The sequence below is a fragment of the Ambystoma mexicanum genome, chromosome 9 (assembly GCF_040938575.1).
Source record: "Ambystoma mexicanum isolate Mex_15411 chromosome 9, UKY_AmexF1_1, whole genome shotgun sequence".
Taxonomy (NCBI): domain Eukaryota; kingdom Metazoa; phylum Chordata; class Amphibia; order Caudata; family Ambystomatidae; genus Ambystoma; species Ambystoma mexicanum.
The window spans coordinates 1,286,206,869-1,286,230,274 of record NC_090931.1 but is presented as its reverse complement, the minus strand read 5'-3'; the positions used below and the strand labels follow the sequence as shown (position 1 = coordinate 1,286,230,274).

The 23,406-nt window shown below is 50.4% G+C and overlaps 1 protein-coding gene across 3 annotated transcripts in view; it reads right to left on the bottom strand.

Annotated features, from left to right (window-relative positions):
• The window catches only part of LOC138489065 (protein mono-ADP-ribosyltransferase PARP14-like), a 1,946,959-nt gene that overhangs the window by 736,732 nt on the left and 1,186,821 nt on the right, over positions 1–23,406 (bottom strand). The gene's annotated exons all lie outside the window — the stretch shown is intronic.

Genomic DNA, 23,406 nt, shown 5'->3' with positions numbered 1-23,406 from the left:
GCGATCGGCTGGCAACACCCGATGTTTGTTTGATGTCCTTTTTGAGAAAAGAACGTTTCCCATTTAAGGAGAGGGAGGGACTATTTTAGTTATTATTATTTACATTTTTTGGGGATTCAAAATTAGGTTCTCTTTTGGAAAAGCAATCTTTCTGTTTTTTCCCATTACGGAGAGTAGTCTCCATGGATTACAAAATTTGTAAACAGATTGAAAAAACAAAAAAACAAAAATTACAAAAACCAATTATTTGTCAAATGCAGAATAATAAATGTATTTTAAGAGTTGTAACCTCCCTCCTTGTAGCCTCAACAAAAACCAGAGAACTAAACCCACAGAGCGGGAGATTAGAAAATCTCACCTTCTGCCCACCTACCGCCGCACAGCTTAACAGCTACTTGCAGTGCTACTTGATGCACGCGCGCGATGCGCGAAACCTTTTATTTTTGTAAGAAAAGCCTTGCGTTGGATGGTGGATGGGAGGCGGGCAGGGGGCGGAGCCAGCCTAGAGGAAAAGAAAAGACTCTGGTAAGTAATGGCAAACACACCGTAGGACAACACGCGAGTACGCTGCTACAGGTAAGGAAATGGGACCTTTAAACTCAGTGAACTCCGTTAACTCAGTGAAACAAAGTGCACACAGCACAAAAGTGAAGACTTTATGGAATTCTACTTTCTTTCAAGTGCATGTTACGCGTGCCGCGTTGTTTCCTCTTACCGACGGCCCTTCAGGCAAAAAGCTTGTAGAGCAGATGACATTGTCCACAGTTCATGAAGTAAATCCTGAAGTCCAGCTGACGGAGAGGCAGAGAGGCAGCTCCTGCAGCTTAACAGCTACTTGCAGTGCTACTAGATGCGCGCGTGATGCGCAAAACCTATTTTTGTAAGAAAAGCCTTGCGTTCGATGGTGGGCGGGAGGCAGGCAGGGGGCGGAGCCAGCCGCCGGCCCGTCAGGCGAAGAGCTCGTAGAGCAGATGAGATTGTCCACAGTTCATGAAGTAAATCCTGAAGTCGAGCTGACAGAGGCAGCTCCTGCAGTTTAACAGCTAGTTGCAGTGCTAATCACCGTAGTGACTAACACACTTTTAGTCCATAGTCCCCTATCCTCCATACTGCATTGGCATCCCTTGCTAGGGACAGGAGACGGAACCCTTGTCACCAGAAAAAAACATTATTTCCCTTCAAACTCCAAAGGCCCGTGGGGGCGCGGCCCCGGGAGCATGCGCTCCCCTGACTCCGCCCACCGATGCCAGTCCTCAGTCCCCATTGACACGTCGACATTACTAACATTGCCTAATGAAACCAATTTTATTAGGGGGGAGGATGGTGGGAAGTATGGAGGAAAGCGGACTATGGACTAAGAGTACGTTAGTCACTACAGTAACTATTAATTACTCTTACGTCCCATCCCCTTTCTTCCATACTGCATGGGCGATTACAACAACCTAGCCCGAGGGTGGAGAGGTGGCCTTCCTTAAGAAAACAAGTTCCTCAGAACCGCCTGTCCGAAAGCCGCGTTTGACTTAGAGCCAGCATTCGAACAGTAGTGCTTACAGAAAGCAAAAGGGGTGGCCCAGGTGGCTGCCCTGCTAATGACCTGCCACGGTACCAGTCGCTAATGCGACCGCCGTGGCCTTGGCATTGACAGCGTGGACATGCATGTTTGTTGGCAGCGGTTTGTGCTGCCCCTCATAAGCCTACTTGATGGCAGCATCCATCTTGCGATAGAGGCCTTAGATGCCTGATAACCGGGCCTTGACCCACCGAATGTGACAAATGGAGCACCCGAATTGCGGAAGCTCTTGGGCCTGTCTAGATAGAATTTCAGGGCGCGTCTGACATCCAGACAGTGCAAGACCCTTTGAGCATTGTCCTTGAGATCAGCAAAGAAGGTAGGTAACACTATCTCTTTATTTAGATGGAAAGAAGAGGCTAGCCTTCGACAGGTTCAGATGTGTCCGAGTGACCTGATCAGGAAACACGCTGCTACGGCTTAATTCTATGGAGCCGAGTGAATAACCCTGCCCCGCTGCTGCGAGAGAAGGGGAGCTGGGCCCAGCGGCAGGTGAATGGATGGTCTGTTCGAGAGGCTGATGAGCTCCGAGAACCAAGGTCTTGCCGGTTACAATGGAGCGATTAGAATGATGCAGAGTTGACGTGATTCTTTTATCTTGCAGATCACCCTGTGAACCAGGGGAGTGGGAGGGAAGGCATATGCTGCCATGCCGATGCACTGTATTTGGAAGGCGTCGCCCAGGGAGCCAGGGCTCTGGCCGTGCCAGGATGCAAACTGAGGGCACTTCCTGTTGACGCTTGTGGCGAAGAGGTCCACTCGAGGAGGCCCCCCCGCTGGTGAAGATCTCCAGCAGGATCGGATCGTCCAATTGCTATTTGTGATTGTCTGCTCCTAATCTACTGTGCCTGTCCGCTTCCAGATTGAATAGCAGTTAGGTAGATATCGTTCTCCAGGGCCCATTCCCACATGTTGACCATAAGGGTGCACAGCGCGGGGGGGGCCTGGTGCCACCCTGCTTGTTAACAGTGCATGCTGGTGGAGTGCTCTGTCTGGATGAGGACAATCTTGCCCCCGAGGAGCAGAAGGAAAGCTTTGAGAGCTAGCCAGGTGGCCTCCAGGTCCAGCCAGTTGATGTGGGACTCCTGCAGTGACCAGACTCCATGAACACCGATTGTCCAGCGTGGCCCCCCAGCCCTCCAGGAAAGAATCCGTGATGGTGACTTGCGGGGCTGCCTGCCGGAAGGGCCGGTCAGTCCGCAGGTTGCAGTCCCTGGACCACCATGTGAGGTCCGGGAGGAATGCTTACAAGCTCAGCTTGGGAGCCCCGCCTCCGATTCCATGAGGCTGCAATGTGCAGCTGTAATCTTCTAATCTTGAGTCTCATGTGGGGAACGGCCAGTAGAACCACCACCATGATCCCCAGAAAATGTTGGTACCACCAGGCCTAGGTGAGGTCTCGGCTGAGGAAGTGACCAACAGCCCTCTTGATGGCCATGATCGTGTCATCCGAGGGGCAAACTCTGACGGAGCTGGTGTCCCAGATGAGGCCCAGAAAGGCAAGGCTCTGCGTAGGCTGCAGGAGAGACTTTTTGAGGTTGATAGAGAATACCAGCTCGTGGAGCGTAGTCATGAGCGTGGAATAAGTGTGATGCACTGCCTCCGGAGAGCTCGCCCTGATGAGCCAGTCATCCAGGTAGGGGTAAACGTGGTGGCCCTGAGCCCTGAGGAGGGCTGCCACTGCATTCATCAATCTGGTAAACACCGTGGGGTCCGAGTTGCGGCCAAAGGGTAGAACCTTGTATTGAAAATGGTAGCCCATGATCCTGAACCGCAGAAAGGATAAATTAAGCTGCCAAATCGGGACGTGCAGATAAGCGTCCTTCAGATCCAGAGAGCAAATCCAGTCTCCCTTGCTCAGTGTCTCCACTCTGAGTACTGGCGTAACTATCTTGAATTTCTGAAGAGGGAAGAGGTTGAGGGTGAGGGTGGAGAGGTCCACCACAACTCTCAGGCCAGCCTGGTGGTTCCTTTGTATGGCAAAAATCCTGGAATAGACCTGGAATAGAAGCCCAAGCCTTGCTGGGAGGTTGGGACTTCCTCCACTGCCTTACTCTCGACAAGCCACCGAATTATCGCCAACAGAGTTGCTGTCCCAACCTGTGGGAGTGGAGGGGAGAAGAGAAAGGAATTGGTAGGCGGTACCCAGTGGATACTATAGAGAGGATCCAGGGGTCCGCAAATTTCTGACGCCAGAACTGTGCGTGTAGGGCAAGCTTGCCCCCGACCGGAGACACATGGACCAGAAGGGGCGCGTCATGCCTTCTTTCCCTCTGAGGCTGTTGTGGTGGAGGGGGACTGAAAGAAGCCCTTGCCTCCAACCCCCTTTTGTTGTTTACACCAGTGCTGACTCAGAGCAGTCAGGCTGTCTAGACCTCCATTCTAGGAAGCCTCAGAACCCACCGAACGCCCATCCCTTAGCGTAGCATTGATGTGACTGGGTGTACGCTGTCGGCGTAGTCTTCGAATGGAAGGTCACTACCATCGAATGGAAGGTCCAATATGCGTTCCTGGACGTCTGGGTTGAATTTAGTAGCCCAAAGCCAGGCAGTCCTCATGTCTATTGCGATGCATATGGCCTGGCCAAAGGTATTGATGTGGGCCACCATGATGTCCTGTGCCACCAGTTTGGCCTCTGCCAGCCCCACCTTGAAGCATGCTTTGCTCTGCACTGGAAGTTCTGGAAGAAATTCCCGCCAAAGTCTCTGGTGAACGGCTGCCAGCATGGCATCCACGTTGGATTGACGGAGGTGTAGCGAGGCGTTGGAGTACAGCTTCTTTCCGTAAGCCTCCAACATCATCTCCTCCTTGCCTAGCAGCGCCGAGGACGAGATGGGCGAGGACGACTGAGGCTTTGAGTAGAGTAACGCAACAGCGATCGCCGAAAGAGTGTAGTTGAGGGTGTCTGGGTGTCTAGGTGGGCTGAATGTGAGGGAGGGGTTTAGTCGCCCCCTGCACAGGGTCTCCTTGGAGACCCAAGTCGCACTTTATGTTCATTGGCTGAGGTGGTTGTCCGGGCCAGACAACCCCCCTGCTGTGTGATTGACAGCCAGGCTGTGTGAATGGGGGATCTTGGCATAAAAGGCAGGACTCTTGGGCTGAAAGTCAGTCACCACTGGAACTACAAGAACCGAAGAGAAGTGGAGAAGAAGACGGCTGCTGCAACTCCTGGATCCCGGTGAAGCCTTGCTGCAGTTCTGAGCTATCTACCCTTCAACGACAGAAGATCCAGTCCGGAGTCTTCTTCCCTTGAGCCTGGTGGCGTCAACCAGCTCACCTTCTACAGACAGAGAATCCTCTTCTGGGTCGAAATCGCTGCACTGAGCTGTAGTGGTCCGGATAGCCATCAGAAGAGCCCTCTCCTGTTTTAAAGGAGCGCACCTTTTATTCATCGTTGCTTTGCTGCTGCTGACCTCATCCCTGGGTAGTTCAGATCGCTACAGACGTCGTCCTTGTCCCCACGACTGAATCTTCAGGAATCGTGAGTCTGCCGGAACTACCAAGAACGGCTGCCGTGGCACCAGTTTTTCTGCATCGGAATAAGGTACTGTGTCCATTTGGTCGTTCTCTCAGTCCGACATTGAGCAATCGGAGTGAAACCTTTTCCTTACCAAAGGCTTGTCCTTTCTTTCTTCCCTCTTATAACTTTTGCCTCCCTTTGACAATATCCAAGTACTCCTGGCAACGTAGATCTTGAACTGTTCTCACTGTGTGATCCTCGACAAATGAGCCCCTGCTCCATTGACACGGGCGCAGGCCTATTGACTTTTATCTGCCTCTTAGAACACGTCCTCCGATTCTGTTGGCTTGACAAAAGTATTTCCTATGATTTTTATCACCTATTCCCTCGTTTTAATTCTTTGTGCCAAGTGTGTTTGACCCCGGTTACATTTCTTCCCGCGGGTACACGTTCTTTTGTAAGACCGAACGGTCATTACTGTCAAAAAGTGATCGCGTATTTAACCACGCTAACGTCTTTGTTTCATAACACCGGTCTGTCAAATTGTAATGTACTTACCTACAATTGGCTTGTACAAGAGGAATTGGTTGTGTGTAGTATATTTACAGTGTTGTTTTATTTAATAGAAATGAAGTGTTTTGTGAACAGATGGTTTAGAAATAAATGTACTTAAATTTTTTAACCAGAAACCTTGAGTCCGTGTTTGTTTGAGTCACAGTAATTGTAGTCCTTGGTGTAATCCCTATTACTGCTCATTTGCTCTTGAGATAAGTCTGGCTAGTTTTGTTGCCCCCAACAAACGGATGGAGCCTCCCCTCTCCAGCATCTCTTACTGGCGTTTTACTCTTATTATCCTGCTCTTCCAGCCCTTACGCTGTTCACCGCTGTGCTATCTGCCTCATTCATCTGTTGTATTCCTTTGTCTGCCATGGCAATCAGTCTGTGGGGAAAGAATATCTGGTTTTCCTACCATGTCTGCGGCTCCAGGGGTTTCTCCTGTCCTCCCTCCGCTTGGGGTTTCATTTAGAATCTCACTGACTGCAAGCGCTGTTCCGCATACTACTGGCACAGCTTGCCCAGTCCTCCTTTCCACCTCCACATGGCTTGATGCAATCTCCCGGCTCAACGTTGAGCGGACGCCTCATCCACGCCTTTGACGCCTGCACTCTTCGGCATAAATCGGACCCCCGGGGCATGGGTCTGTTCCTCTCTGGGGACCCTTCGACACGGTCATTGCGTTTTGCAGCACACCATTCACACACTAGGCTCCCTCTGGATGCCGTTCTCTTTCCCACTATGAAAATCAAGTTTTTTCACATATCTGATCCTGCTCAATATTCCTCCTTTCTGGGGCCCAGCCTGGAGCTCACAGAAGTGCACCTTCACTCCTCGGCAGCGATCTTGGAATCCCAGCACATACCTTTTTTTCTGTCATTTTTCCAATTTTTTACCCAAGCTATGGGAATTGTATCTACATAATTGTTGCATGACCTGTGTAAATGACCCCCTTCAAAAATGTTGTCTACTTTTCAGAAATGTATGCCTTTCTATCTTCCCATTCAGCTTTCCTACCATTCCGTCCACGCATGTCCTATTGGGAAAAAATCTCCTACCTCTCACAAAACTGATGGTAACCTTATACAAATATGTTTTTTTGTTTCCACTCAAGCAGTTCTTGGAAGCCTGGAAAATGGTGAATTCAGAACATCGAACCATTTGTTCCTAGCTCTTAGAAGGAAAAATAAACACAGGCGTCTTTGTGCATCATTTTATTGTCATTTTCTGAAAAAAACACATTTGCTCACATTTTTGTTATTTTCTCTCACACCCGCTACCGCAAACTAGGATTCCTTGGTGGCATTATGATCGCCTGCATGTTGGAAGAAAAGGGGCCACATTTGGCCCAGATATCACATGTAACATAAATGTTACAAGGGATTGAATGGCGACATACCAAAATCACCAAAAAAGGGCTTGACACTGGGAAGGAAAACCATTGGCAGTTAAGGGGTTAATGGACTCTTCAAAGAGATCAGAGCACTACTTGGCAGAGGATCAACGGCCTCCTTAAGAGCAAATTATCTAAGCTTTGCACCACGCTAAAAGATAACTGGGTGCATTGTTTCCCCTTGGCCCGCTTCAGTTTGCACACCCAACCCAGCAAAGACCACCATTTGTCGCCCCACAAAGTGGTGATTGTGGCATAAACACACCCATATCCCCTGTCAGGAGGGCATCAGATGCCCATAGGGCTGCAGTGATCTTAGGAGAAGAATTAAAGGAATACTTAACATTAACTAGAGCTATCAAATGTATTTCCAGACAGATCGCCCCACCTCGACCGGAGGACAGATCAGATACTGCAAACACACCTGTGACAGGCTCTCCGCACACACAACCACTGCTGCCTGGTGACCTTATTTACAAAAGGATCTTTATCAGGAATTAGAACAATCTCAGCTTCCTTACGAAGTGGTGTTTTCCACACCCGTCGCTGTAAAAGTGAAAGGGCTTCGTTATTGGATACACTTCACAGATGTCCGCAGAGCACCGAACACTACACAATCACCTTGAAAAACACTAGACATTGTCCACCAACCTAAGTATTTCTGATTAAAACTGCTGCTTCAGACATGTTTTATAAACATTTCTCTCTCTCGCCCTCTCTTTCTCCCTTTCCTCCCCTACCGTGCCTTTTGTGTGCATTTTCTTTTTTCATCAGATATCAAAAAGATGGAACCAGCAACTTCAAATTCTTTGTTTTATATTAAGAAACGCACTACCTTGGATATCAGCCCTAGATTTTCTCATTGTGTGGAATGCATTTTTGTGTAGTAATTGCCATTTTAACATTTTGCTTAGGTATTTATTGGGGCGCTTCTGTTTAATTCAGAGCTCATAACTGAGGGGGGATGGGTACATTTCCAAAAATAACCAACAGTACTAGTATTAGAAACCTGGACAACACCAGTGATTACCCTATTAACAATAATAAGTCAATAAGTATCCCTGTGCGTATGAGTATGACTGAGCACCTTATTACAACACTATTTTCCCTGTCTTTAAAAGTATTTATCGTAACTTAACCATCCATGATGACGATGTTAACACCACAAGCGTGGCCAGCAAACACACTGGGCGACACAAACGAATGAAATGGCAAGCATGAAGGGCAAAATATGACACTTATCACAGGCTTGGCCTTGATGCCATTGAGAATGTACGACATCCTGAAATGTCCTACAGCTGGTAGTTTGGTATGGAGACAGACAGCAAATGGTAGCCGTTATATCTGTTCACTGATCCCGAACGCGTCAGGGCACCCAAGGTGGTAGTAGTACCCCCAAGAAGTACCAATTATAGAGGAACAGTGCCTTGTTCATCGTGGGTAATGTAGGGTTAAATGCACCTTCCAGGCACACAGAGTACGACTCGAGTTCATCAACCCAGATTCTATGCAATGTAACGACAATCTGAGACACTAAATGCCTGCGACAAGCATAACTGGCCATCCAGGGATTTTAGCATATCAATAGCAAATGGCAAGACACCACACTAAGCTGTTCGGCAGAGCGCCTCCTGGGGTATGAAGAGGAACTCCTAGCTCTAGCGGAAGTAACCTGCATACAAATCTGGACTGAACACATCACAAACACATCGGGGTGTAGGATTGAAACCGCATCATCTAGGTGACTAATTCTACAAAGGGGGCCTTTGTAAGAGAACTGGAGAGTTGTTGGAAATATCCATCGATATCGAATATGCTGGTCCTGGAGAAAGAGTGCAAGTGGTCGGAGGGCCCTCCTTTTTTGAATCGTCATAAGGGAGAGATCCTGGAAGATTTGAAGAGGGGAGCCTTGGAACGACAGCTCGTCCCAAAATCGCCCTACCACTGAGAGGGCCTCTTTGGTGGTGTAGAAGTGTACCCTTGTTATCCAGTCCGAAAGGGGGAATCAAGACTATTACCCGGCGAGGGCACAGCCTGTGAGTGCGGTCCACCAAAAGTTGCTACTTGTCCAGGTGTGGCAGCAGCAATTGGAAGAAGTCACCAACATATTCAGCCAGATCTTTATCCGGGACCTAGGAGGGGACCCGACATTTCCATAAGTTGTTACGTCGGGCACTGTTTTCAAGATCCTCCTGCTTGAACGCAAGGATTTCATTTCTGTTAAGCAAAGTTTGGAAAGAGCGTTGCATTTCTGAGGGGGTTACGGAATCTTCTTGGGTCAGGTCCTCCACCTCCCCAGCCTTTGTTTTGCATCAGCAACCCTTTGGTCCGTTTGTTTTAGCTTAGTGGTAAGCTCCGACATGCAGGATCTAAATTCTGCTTTGATGTCCGCCATGAAGGCTTGGATGTCTTTTTTAGTTGCCCGTAATTCCTTGTCCTCCATGGTTTTCTGAGGTGTGAGTTTTGGGGCTTCAGTTTTTTCCCCTTGTCCGCTGAGAGCAGCATTGTGGTGATGTCAGAGTTTTTGGCGGGTTTAAGATGCTTGGCCATTGTTGCGTGTCCCAACGGGAGACCCCTGCATGGCTTGCGGGACAGAGAAAGTGGGGTATTGGGAGATTGCGTGCGTCTGAGTGGGCTGGCGACCCCCTCCAGGGGTCCACGCATAACTATTGGTTGCTTTTTCTCCCCACCATCAAGGCGGACCTGAATATGTCCTAGGGATAGAGCCCTCAAGGCCGTATGGCATATCCTCCTCCCAGTGTATTTGTGCCTGAAGAATGGGCGGAGGGGGGAACGGGTTGTGGCTTCTTGTTAGATGATGTCTGCGGGAAGGCCCAATCAGTCCTGTATATGAGGCACTCAGAGTATCCGGAATTGTGAGGCTTTTAGGTGCAGAGCAGCTAATTGTGCTTTTCTGGGGACCATTTTAATTTATATGGATGTCCTTAAAATGTTCCCTCTTTCAAGCTGGATGGCATCTCTCAGGCCCTCCCTCTGTTTCTGGCACGTTACCTCACGCTCTCTCTCCAGGGCCCCCAGTCGTCGATGAACCCCTCTATGTTAGGGCTCCAGCAATACCTTGCCCCTTACTAGCTGGTCCAGCTCTCCCCTTCCCCCCAGTGCCTGCCCGATTTAGAGCCTGGCTCTGGAGGCGAATGCAGGGGGGAGGGCTCACCTTTGCGTGCAGTCTTCTCCGCCTCATTTAGAATCATGTCTCGGCTGGCATCCGGAGGGACCCCAACACACCCGGACCCCGCAGCAGAGCCAGCATAGTGTGGTTCGCGGGTGCGTCAGGAGCTTTTGTGTGAGCTTGCATCATCGGAGGCTCCTTCTGCCTCACAACAGTCTGTGGGACCTCTTCCGCACCTCCGCACAGTAGGCAGCTCAGGGCCGGAGGTGCGCTGGCGTGTCAGGCGGGAGCCCCCGAGGGTGTGCGGTCGAACGGGCCCCCAGGACGACCCCCGCCACCACAGTCCGGCCGGGTGAGCCCCGCTCAGCAATCCAGGGCAGAGCTCTACCGCACGCTGTCCAAACTATTAGTGGGGCTCTGAGCTGCTGCAGCCCTGAGCCTCGGGCTGGTCTGCCATCTTGGGTCGCGTCTGCAACGAGACTGGCAAACTGGAAATCTGCTTCGCCCTCGGGCCAGGAAGAGCGTTAGGAGCTCATTTTACATCCGACCACAGCCCTGATCTTCTGATTTCAGAGGCCACCTTTACAGAGTCTTAACAACGCCTGGTATTATATTTTCATGATTACAGTGCAGGCCTCACACAGAGGCTTTCAGAGGAGCCGCCGCATCGATGGCGCTCCAAGCCACGTCCCTCCCTTTTAGGCTTCTTTATCTTCTTTTTAAATATCAGAGCATATTTCAAACTTTGCGGGATTAATTTCCCTGTTTCTTCTTGGTTTTCTGATTCTTCGTTTTTTTACCCGAGTCATCCCTCTTGTTTCATCTGGGCCGGTTCTAAATTCTGCCATATCATCTTGTGGGCTAACGGCCTCCAGACATCGAGATGATTCAAGTGACTCAGCCCTCCTCAATAGTTCCCGATCGGTCATACAGAGGGGCAATATATTATCCTCTTGTTCAGCATCAATCCATCTCCGAGAAGAACAAGGGTTATTTTTGGCAGTAACCATTTGGGATTCCAGGACTTTGACTTCTGGAGTATCAGAGAAATGGTTTACGATGTTGCCATCCATTTTGAGCAGACAACTGTCTAGGCTCTCTTTAATAAACCTTAATACTGCATGCTCAGCCATTTCTTGTTTTATATTTTCATAAAGTTTTACAAATGCGGTCAGGGTACAATTCAGTACAAACAGGGTGTTTTAGCTTATTTGGTCATCAGGTTGGCGCCTTAGCAGGGAAGAAATTTTCTCTGCTCGTGTCTTACTGGGGAGGGGGAGAAGAACAAGTTACTTCTTACCTTGTAACCTTCTTTCGATGGGCTGTTCCTCTGACGTATTCCTTATCTTTGATAATTCGACTCCAGCTTGTTGGCCTCGGACATTTTTTCTCTGTAGAGGGCGCTGCGCATCGACGTCCGCCGAGTCGATGTTCCTCGACAGCCACCGTATCGGCGCCGACGTCCCCATGCCCATAAATAGCCACACGCGGCGTCTGTTGCTCAGTTCCGTTTTGTAGCATAAGATAAGTCATGCCTGAATTGGTTATTGACCTTGAAGGAGCGTAAACTGCAACCACAAGGGAAGTGTTACTGCGGGGATGGATGGGAGGGGCGATAAGGAATACGTCAGAGGAACATCCCATCGAAAGAACGTTACAAGGTAAGAAGTAACTTGTTCTTCGAAGGGATTGTGTCCTCCAACGTATTCCTTATCTTTGATAGACTCCCATAGCAGTGGCATGTAATTAGAGGTGGGAGTAATAATGTCATGTATCCCTTTTAGGAATGAACCGAATGTAATACGGCTTTGCCAAATCTGGTCTCTTGACTAGTGGAGGAATCCAGGTTGTAAAATTTTGTGAATGTATGTGCGGACGACCATGTGGCAGCCGCACATATGTCTCGGACCGGTACCCCTCTTTGGAGGGCTGAAGAGGCTGCGATACCCCTGGTTGAATGAGCCCTAAGATTTTGGGGTGGCTCTTTCCCTGCCAGTTTGTAACATTCCAGAATGGCCAAAATAATCCACCTGGAAATGGTCTGTTTTGTTATGGGTAGTCCCAACTTGTGACCCGAGTATCCTACAAACAGTTGGTCTGCTTGCCTAATCCTAGCCAGTCTGCTGATGTAAAAGCTCAGAGCTTGCCTTGGGTCCAGCCTGTGTAGCCTTTCTTCCTCTTTCCCCGGATGGGGAGGAGGGTAAAACGAAGGTAAGGTAATTTTCTGAGTGATGTGAAATTCAGAAACCACCTTTGGGAGGAAATTAGGCTTCACCTGTAGGACAACTTCGTCCTTATGGAAAATTGTATGGGGGGGGTTTACAAGAAAGAGCTAGTAATTCGCTCACCCTCCTAGCAGATGTTAGTGCTACCAATAGGACAGTTTTAAGAGTGAGAAATCTCAGCGAACAAGAGTGGAGTGGTTCGAATGGAGTACCCATTAGGAAATTTAAGACTAAATTTAAGTCCCATAAGGGAACTTTAATTGGTCTTTGAGGATAAACATTAGTTAATCCCTTGAGAAATTGTATTACTAGAGGTAGTTTGCAATACAATGGTTCCTCCGCAGTGCGCTTGAAGATTGAAAGCGCTGCGAGATAGCCTTTTACAGTGCCAACTTGAAGGCCTGAGTTTGCCAAGTAGAGTAGAAACGATAACACCGTTGGTGTACCACATGAAAAAGGGTCGAAATTCTCTTCTCTACACCAGCTGCAAAATTTGTTCCAACGGCAGCAGTATAAAGACTTTGTTGCTGGCCTTCTGGCCGAAAGCAACACCTCCATGACGTCATCAGGGAAGTCCCAATCCTCGTACCTCACCCTTTCAGAATCAAAGCGTGAAGGTTGAGGGTTCTGGTGTCTGGATGGAGAACCTGACCTCCCCTCTGTGAGAGAAGATTCTCTTTGAGTGGAAGACGGATTGGAGGACAGATGGACATATCTAGAATGTCCGGGTACCACGTTCTCCCGGCCCAGTCCGGGGCAATTAGGATCATGGTTTTCCAGAATCTTCTCAACCTCCTGATCATTTGAGGGATAACAGGGACTGGTGGAAACGCGCAAAGGAGTGGGAACTCCCAGTCCACTACGAATGCGTCCCCTATAGCTCCTCTGTGGGGAAATTCCCTTGAACAGAACAGATTGCACTTCCTGTTGGTGCTGGTGGCGAACAGATCCACCTGAGGGGTTCCCCAAAGGGCGAAGATCTCTTGAAGGACTTCCTGAGCTAGCTCCCACTCGTGGGAGACTGTGCTCTGCCTGCTCAGAGCATCCGCTGTCAAGTTCTTCTCTCCGGCTAGGTGGACTGCCGATAGAGAGATTCCTTCCTGAATTGCCCAAAACCAGAGCTGCATTGCCTCTCTGCACAGTGGCAGCGATCCTACGCCTCCTCTTTTGTTGAGGTAGTGCATGGCCACTGTGTTGTCCGTCATTATCAGGACATTTCTCCCCTGTACTGATGGCAATAAAGCTTTCAGCGCTAGTCTGATCGCTCTCAGCTCTAATAGGTTGATGTGTAGTCTGGACTCCGATGGAGACCAACGACCGCTGATGGTCAGGTCGTTGGTGTTAGGGAGAATTCTCTGTTTAGGCTGAATTTCCCTACCTAGTGAGTCCCCCAGCAGCTTTGCTGGATTTCTGGGGTTTCTTTTTTTCTCCTGCCAAGAGTGAGACTCTTTTCCCCTCACTCTTGGGCATGTTTGAAGTGTGTTTCCTTGGTTAACCTTGTGTTGAATGGGCTATGGGGTCTTTTACTCCATAGGGCCTCATGTATTTTTGTGATGTGGGTTACACAGCACCCTCTGTGCAGTAACCCAGGGGTGTCCTAGGGACTCCCCAACATAGACTCCATACCCTGGGACTGACTACTGTCTCCCAGGGCATATAAAGTCACCAAAGACTTTACTAGTCTTAAATCCTGAACAGAACCAGTACAAACCATCATATTGTGGACGTACTGGCTGGGGCAATTCGATTGCCCCAGGGTCTGTTAGTCGAGGGGGCACGTCTCCGTCCCCCCTGATCGAGTTTTGGCTGGTGGCAGTGGAAACTACTTTTTATATTCAACCGTGAATATTTTCCTATGGGATTTCCCATTGTTTTAGGCTAACACATTTAATTATTTATTTACGGTAGCCTCAAACATACCGCCGGTTTATATATTTATTATTATAACTCCGGTTGGGATTTTTTGCCAAAACTTGATTCTAAAATGGCGTTGGCGTTCGCCTCTGTAACCCTGACCCAAAGTGGAGCCCTTTGTTCCACTTTTGGCGGGCTTCTCCACAGAAGCCCTCCAAAGTGGTGCCACTCTGTCTGGGGTACTTAGGAGGGGTGGAGGGGGATTTAGGCACCCTGGACTGAGTTACCGTGGTAACTCAAGTCGCACTCCGTCCTGATTGGCCCAAGTGGTGAGCCGGCCGGCTCACCACTTAGCATGTTTGAGTGACAGCTAGGCTGGGTGAATGGGGGTTTGCTGCATAAAAGCAGGGCTTTGGGGACTGGAACTTCAGAAGTCGCCACAGGACCAAGAATCCGACGAGGGAAGAGCTGAGCCGACCTGCTACGACGACACCACCCGGTGGGGCCCTGCTGAACCGTCTCACCACTTTTCCCAACGACCGAGGAGAACTCTTAACGGAGTGGCTCCTTCCCTTGACTGGTGGGGACAACCAGTTTTCACCTTCTTTCCGCTTCTTCGAGGTACCTCGTGGCCGCCTTGCCTGTGCCAAGCACCCCGGCAACCGGAATACCACGCTTTTACCACAACCGCGAAAGTCGGTACAACCCTTTAACCGGAGGACTCCGCGGCTGGTTTCTTCCCGGGCAGTGCAACAACCTTCTTCTTCTGCTCTTCAGCGAGAACTTCTTCTTTCCTGACCGACGTCGAGCCTTGCTGCCACTGCCTGGAACAACTGCCACCGCTGGAGGATCCTTCCCGTTTAAGGTACCGTGTTCCGCCTGGCTTCCCTTGCCACCGACTGTACGGGGTAGTTTTAGCCCCCGGCTTTCGAACCTGGGAGTGCCTGGGACACCCTGGCTAAACTTTCTAAGCCTCTCTAAACTCTTTCTGAACTCTTTGCAAGACTCTGAATCCCTAATAACTGTGTGATCTTGGGCACATTTTCGCTCTGTCTGCTCTAAGAGTGGGCCCTGCCTAGTGACTTTTGCTCACCTGTGACTTTGTGCTTCTTTGAGCTTACTGAAAGTGTTCTTGACCTTAGAGTGGTGTGTTTATCCTAATTCTGCTTTTTCCCTCCCTTCTTTGAACCTACTAGAGTGTCATCTAAAGTTAAGCACTCACCTCTGTTTGAATTATGTGGTGTTAACCAAGAGTTGTCTAGTTAGGAATAAGGAGTGGGACTGTTTTTCATATAACTGTGTTCAGAGTGTTTTACTATATATTGCTAGAGTGTTTTCAAGTTATGTGTTCTTAAAATAAATAACTATATACTTTTGAAACCAAGCTCTGGTCAGTGTTTGCTTGTACTGTGGTGTTTGAGTACCTATTGTGTATACTTTGCATACTGCCTAACTCTTCTTGAGGGAAGTCTGACTGCTAAGCCACAGCTACCAGGTAAATCTGGGTGGTACAGACTGCTACCAAGTGGGTTTACTGCTATACCTGTAGTCTTAAATCTTTTGCAGTGTTCCCCAAGGGAACTGCACAGGTTTCTGCCCAACAGTTGGCATGGGCTCCCCACCCCGTGAGTGAGGCGTCTGCGACTACTGTCATCTCCGGCCATGGTTGCCAAAACAGTTCTACTTTCAAGATGTTCTCTGGATAGGCCCACCATTGAAGGTCGTAGGCTACCTTGTCTGGAATCCGGAGGAGATCTGACATTCTCCCTGAGAATTGCGACCACTGAGTTCTCAGTGCCCGCTGAAGAGATCTCATTCTCAGGCGAGCCTCTGGCACAAGGAAGATGCAGGATGCCATGAGGCCTAGCAACCTCAAAAAGTCGAAGGCTGGGAGACGTTGGGCATTTTGAAACTTGTTGACCATCTGCAGAATATCTTGAGCCCTCACCTCTGGTGGCGAGGCTTTTCCCAGGGAAGTGTCCAGGACCGCTCCAATGAACTGAAGTCTCTGTGATGGTATCATCTGTGACTTCTTTAAATTGAGGGAGAAGCCCAGTTTGTGAAGGAAGTGGCAGACATAATCTAGCTGGATCTGAGTTTGTTCCAAAGATACAGCTCTGATCAGCCAATCGTCCAGGTAGGGGTAGACGTGGATCCCTTCCCTCCTTACACTCGCAGCCACTACCGACATTAGCTTGGTGAAGACCTTCGGGGCGGAGGTCAGCCCAAATGGCAGAACTCGAAATTGATAATGAGAGCCGCCAATTGCGAACCTCAGGTATTTCCTGCGTTTGAGATGGATTGGCACATGGAAATAAGCATTGTGAAGGTCCAGAGATACCAGCCAGTCCTGGAGCTGGAGGGCCTGAAGGATCTGAGAGAGAGTTACCATCTTGAACTTGTCCTTCCCGAGGAACTTGCTCAATTCTCGTAAGTCCAGGATGGGTCTCAGTCCTCCGTCCTACTTTGGTATGAGAAAGTAGGGGGAGTACCAGCCCTTGTTCCTGTCCGCTACAGGTACTGGTTCTATGGCACCTTTCTCTAGCAGGTCTATAATTTCCTGCAAGAGGAGCGGATCTGGAACTTTTAGAGAGCTGTACCCCGGTGCATGACTCTGAGGGATGTGTAGAAAGGGTAGGCAGTAGCCCTGGGCAACTGTCTCCAATGCCCAAGCATCTGACGTAATAGCCTGCCATTCCGTCAGATGTTGAGTTAACCTGCCCCCTACAGGTGTTTTGTGTGGAAAGACCTCAGAGTGGTTTGGGGGCGGCTCATGCAGATGCATAAGGGTAAAGAGGCACCTGCTGCTGCTGCGGCTTTAGTACTTTTGAATCGTCCACCTCGGGTGGATCTCCTTTGGCCTCTTTGAGCCGGCTGTCCTCTGCCTTTCCCGAATGCGGAATAATAGCGGAAGGACTTTCCTCTCCCAGAGGTTCCTGAGGGGCGAAAAAAAGAGTTTGGCAGATTGCAGCTCCTAAAGAATTTGCTGCTGCTTTAGATGTTTGCAACTTTTCCAGCCTGTCAGCCTTTTTACCGAATAAAGAATGGCCGTCAAAGGGCATTTTCAAAAGTCTGGCCTGTACATCTGGAGCAAAGCCAGACTTTCGCAACCACGCATGCCTGCGGATTGTTGTACTTGCCGCCATGGTCCTGCTGATACTGTCAGCGGAATCAATGCCAGTTTGAAGCGATTCGCACACAGCATCTTTGCCATCTTTAATGATGTTAAGGAAGGCTTCCCTTTCCTCTCCTTCCGGTATGCAGTCAGCCACTGATGAAGCACACTCCCACAGTGTGTGACTGAACCTGGCGAGCGTACAGGTGGCGTTGATGGACTTCAACGCCATACTACAAGCAGAAAAGACTTTTTTTGCCATAGAATCGTACCTTTTGTCATCTCTATCCTGTGGGACAGTAGGGTAAGCGGATCTGCTGCTTGATGAAGTTGCCGCTTGAACCACCAGGCTCTCTGGAGTCAGGTGTTTTGATAAGTATTCAGGGTCAGCCGCAGCTACCCTATACTTGGCTGACAATCTTTTATTGACTGCAGGGATAACCTCATGAGTTTCCCAATTTGATGAAATCTTCCTTTGCAAGGCTGCATGGAAGGGGACCACAGGATCCTCCTGTGGACCTTTGTCTAGTATGTCCGTCAGGTCATCCTGTTGAAAAACAGGTGAAGGCGCAGACCAACCCATAAATTCAATAACCCTTGCCATCAGGGTTCTATAGGGTGTTTCGGCATGTTCCCCTGGGTCTGGCTTGACAAATTCCACTTCTGGAGAAGTGTCCAGCCCACTTGCCTCATGTAATGATTCCTGTAGGTCTTTCAACCTTCTTTCCTCAGAGGTACAATCCTCTGCAACAGGTATTGTCGTCCTCTGCAACCCGAAGGTTTCCTGGTCAGAATCCTCCCTTTCTTCATAGATTGAAGATAATCCAGGGTACTCTGACCTCGGAAATGGTGTAAAACCCATTTCTAAGGCAGAAGGAGTCAAACTCGTCATTATTGGGCGAGAAAAAGTTGATGTCGTTGACGCCGATGTGACAGGCTTCGAAGGCGCCGAGAAAATCGTCGAGAAAACTGGAAGAGGCCTCGAAGAACTCGAGAGGATCGGGATCCTACTCGAGGATGTCGATGACAGTCTCAGCATCGTGCTGGAGGCTCTTGGTATAACCATTGGCTGTGAAGTAGCCGTGGTTTTCTCTTATCGGTGTCGGCGTCGACAATGGCGTCGATTCGATCGACCGATGCATCGAAGAACCCTTCGACAACGGCGTCGATGGCGCCGATCCATGCGTCGAAGGGATCTTCGACGACGGCGAAGATGGTGCCTTCTTACCCGATGGCCCGTGGCGCTCTCGGGTAGACTCTTTCGCCGGGTGCAGTGACTTGCAGAGTTTCGATTTCTGGGTTTTTCACCCACGGTATCACCCTTAGCTGTCTTCAAGGGGGTTGAGCCCGCTTTCTCGAAGACGCTTAGCATTTTCTGCCTGAATTCCTCCCACTCAGCCTGAGAGCTGTGTTTTGAGGGGCAGGAGACCTGACCCTTTCTGGGGAAGCAGAAGATGACGAAGAAGGGGATCTTCGACGTCTCTTCTTTGAGTGTCTAGATCTCGACGAATGGTGGGAGCTACTTCGAGAACTGGAATGGAAATGCTTTCGACGGCGAGGAGACGAATGCCTCGACCGAAGAAACTTTTGAGGAGGTTTTGACTGATTTAGCTCTCTCGAGCTTCCCCTTGCACTCCTTCAAGGCTTTCGCCGTCATGGACATGCAGTCCTCACACTCCGAACAATGGTGCTCGACTCCCAAGCACCACAAGCAGTTCCTGTGTGGATCAGTTATCGACATTTTCTTTCCGCAGTCTCGACATTTTTTTAAGCCGACTGCAGAGTCGTCGGTTCTGATGAAGAAGCCATCGAGAACGAGTTGGTATCGAGTAAATATAAGAGGTTTTATTCTGACTGAACTGAGCAACGATATTCCGAGGCCCCACGAAGCGCGGAAAAACGGAACTGAGAAACGGACACCGCACGTGGCTATTTATGGGCATGGTGACATCAGCGCCGATACGGTGGCTGTCGAGGGACATCGACTCGGCGGACATCGATGCGCAGCGCCCTCTAAAAAGAAAAAAATTCCGAGGCCAGCAAGCTGGAGACGAATTATCAAAGATAAGGAATACGTCGGAGGACACAATCCCTTCGAAGAACAAGTTACTTACCAACTAGTAACTTTCTTTCAACTGGATGTTCCTCCAACGTATTCCACATCTTTGACATGTGATGTCCACAGCTGTGCTGCTTCGGAAATTTTTCAGCAGAGGGCGTCCTGCGTCCATGGTGTCGTGTTGATGGCAGGCTGGGAGGGCTATGTGGAATACGTTGGAGGAACATCCAGTCGAAAGAGCGTTACCAGATAGTAAGTAACTTGTTCTTCGAATGGATTGTGTCCTCCAACGTGTTACACATCTTTGACAGTCTCCCAAAGCAGTACCAGTGAGTGGAGTAGAGAGTAGAGTTTGGATATACCCAATCAGAAGGCAGAATAAAGCACGGCTTTACCAAAGGCCATATCTTGATCATGGAAAGTATCCAGGGAGTAATGCCTGACGAAAGTGTGTATGGAAGACCATGTTGCAGCATCACAAATGTTCCTAACCGGAACTTCCCGTTGCGGGGCAGTGGAAGCAGCCACGCCCCTGGGGGAGTGAGCATGCAAACCCTCAGGAGGATCCATGCCAGCTAACCTGTAACATTCAGCAATGGTGAGAATAATCCACCTCGAACAAGGTCTGTTTGTTAACAGCCTGGCCCAATCGGTGTCCTTTGCATCCCACAAAAAGGAACACGTTACTTACCTGTAACTGTTGTTCTCCAGCATGGGGTCTGGCATGGATTCACATGCTCATGAATATTCCCAGTCAGGCTGGGAATCCTCGGTAAAGAAAAAATCAGTATCAGTTTCGTTGCTGATCTGTCTTTCTTAGTAGTAACCAATCACTGGTCTCTGGGTCATACTGCCCCCAGCCAATGACTGCCCTCTCCCTAAACCCCACTCCTGGCAGCCATCCTCCGATTTGGTAGCACGTAAAATGGCAGTAGGACCAAGTGAAGAGCTGCAGAGAGAGAGGAGGGAGGGTTTGCATGTGAATCCATGCCAGACCCATGCTGGAGAACAACAGTTACAGGTAAGTAACTTTTTCCTTCTCCAGCATGGGGTCTGGCATGGATTCACATGCTCATGAATATAAGAATACATAGCAGTACACACATGCACAACCACGGGAGGTGGCAAGGCTCAACATTGAGCATTACATAAACCCAACATTGAGCAAATCTTACCTCCTCACCAGGCCCACCTTCAGGCGAACAGGTTGCACAGCACTGCTTGGCTAACTCTGGACTCCTCCCTGGAATCCCGGTCGACGCAGTAGGATTTCGTGAAGGTGCGAGTCGACCTCCACGTAGCAGGGGCACACCAGACAAGAACGCCGTAGTAGCAGCGATCGCTCTGGTCGAATGGGCTCTCGGACGGCCAGGCAACGGTCGGTTTGCCAACTGATGACATTGCATGATGCAGCCGGAGAGCCATCTGGAAATGTAAGCCTTCGAGAGGGCCTTCCCTTGATTCACAGGTCCAAAGTTCACAAAAAGCTGTGATGTCTTCCGAAAACTCTTTGTGCGGTCCACGTAGAACTTCAGCACTCTAGCTACACGCAGCGAGTGCAAAGTCCTCTCGGCCGGCGACGAAGGCGACGGGAAGAAAACTAGTAACACCAAGGGCTCGTTGAGGTGGAGGTTCGACGGCACATTGGGCATGAAGGAGGGGTGCGTCCTCAGCACCACCCTTGTCTTGTGGAAAGTCAAGTATGGAGGCTAGCAGGATAGGGCCTGGATTTCTCCCACTCATCGTGTGGAGGTGATGGGCACAAGGAATGCCGTTTTCCACGAAAGGAATTTCAACGGTGCCTAATGCAGAGGCTTGAATGGCGGCCCCATGAGCCTGGTCAGCACCACGTTCAGCCCCCATGCCGGGGCTGGCGCCTTCACCTGCGGGAACGATCGGAACAGTCCCTTCATAAACTCCTTCACCAGGCGATGAGACCACAGGGATGACCGTCCCGTAGTTCTGATGTAAGGGGAGATCGCTGCAAGATGGATCTTGATGGAAGCGTGAGCTAACCCCGCCTTGGCCAGCGACAGCAGGTATGGCAGCACTTGAGGGGCCGTAATTCGCAGAGGGTTAATCTTCTGTGCAGGGCACCAGACAGAGAACCTCTTCCACTTGTGTCCGTAGCACTTCAGAGTTGAGGACGCCCTGGCCTTTGCAAGCACCTCCTTGCAGTCCGCCGGGATATCGTACCCTCCAAACTCTAGTGCTGCAGGAGACAGGCCTACAAGTTCTGCGACTCCGGGTCGTGATGGAGGATGGCTCCTCCTTCTCTGGAGAGAAGATCTGCGTCTGTTGACAGTCTGACTGGTGGGGACGTTGACAAGTCCAGAAGGTCCGGGAACCAGATCTGTCTCGGCCACACCGGTGCGACGAGTATCATCCTGCACCGGGACCAATTGAGTTGTTTGAGTCGGAGCAGCAACGGCAACGGAGGGAACGCATACAGGAACAGGCCATCCCAGGGGAACGAGAAAGAATCGCCCATGCACCTCGGCTGAGGAAACCTGCTGGCGAACCTCTGGCACTTGGAGTTCGTCGCCATCGCAAATAGGTCGATCAGGGGTTTGCCCCATTGTTGGAAAAGTCGATCCACTTGATCCTGATGCAGCTCCCACTCGTGGCACGAGCGCAGCTCAATGGTGAGTGAGTCGGCGATGACGTTCTTTGTTCCTGCTAGATGGAAGGGCACCAGAAACATCCCCTGGTCGACGGCCCAGTGCCACAGATCCTGGGCCTCCTTGGACAAGGCTGGGGATCTGGTGCCTCCCTGCTTCCGGATGTAGAACATCATGGTGGTATTGTCGGTGAAGATCCTCACCACCTTGCCCTTGTAGAGGATGCATCCGTAGCCTGCACAGCACAGGCGCAGAAGGTAGATGCATGAGGACATCATTCCGAGCAGGGACTTGATGGATCTCACCCTGGCCACGCCCGCGGCCGGTAGGCGCTGCACCTTGCCCAAGATGGCCTTTGTCCTCTCCTCCGACGGCGAGGCGAATCGTGCCACTGTATCGAGCTTGGCTCCCAGAAACAGTGCGACCTGCGATGGGACCAGGTGGGATGGAGAATCCCAGATCCGTGAGAAGTTGGACGGTCTCCACTGTGTGTTCGACGGCGAGTTCTCGTGTCCTTGCAAGGATGAGCCAATCGTCCAGGTAGGGGTAGACGTGGATCCCCCGCAGGCGCAGTCGCGCCGCCACTGGAGCGAGGCACTTGGTAAACAACACCCTGGGTGCCGACTTCAGCCCGAATGGCAGGGCCTTGAATTAGTAGTGCCGCCCTTCGACTACGAATCTGAAAAACTTTCGGTGTCCTTTTAGAATGGGGATGTGGAAGTAAGCATCCTCCAAGTCTAGCGACGATAGGAAGTCACCCTCCTCCAGCTGTCCCAGCATGTAATGGAGGGTGACCATCCTGAACTTTTGTGCCTTGATGGATTTGTTTAACCGCCGGAGGTCCAGGATGGGGCGCCAACCGCTTGTCTTTTTTCTGACAAGGAAGTACCTCGAGTATACTCCGGAGCCCCGGAGCCTCTTCGGGACGAGCTCGATGGCACCCTTCTTGAGCATCGCCCAACAGCAGTTGAGGGATGTGATTTTCCTTCCTGGCCACGGGGGCACTTCCTTTGAAATTCGAGAGTGGGCCAGGGCATCCAGCACCCAACGGTCAGTGGAGATGGACTCCCACACGCTGATGAACTTTGCCAGCCGGCCTCCCACCGGGGTGCTCCGGCGGGGGACCGACGCTACAGCCGGTTCAGTCCTGCTTGCCAACGACTACGAGATCCTCTTTACTTGCTGCGTCCTCTGTAGGCCTCCTGCGATGAGGAGCGGGCCGCCTGGCAGTATGTCAAGGAGCCGCCGCCGGATCCCTTGGAGGCACCCTGTCTGCCTCCGGCGTTCCGAAAGGGCAGACGTCGTCGTTGCAACGCTTCCAAGGCCCGAACCGTCTTTGTGTCGGTCTTGATGGCTTGAAGAGACTCATCCACTGTTTTTCCAAACAGGTTGTTCCCGTCGAAGGGCATGCCCAAAACTCTGGT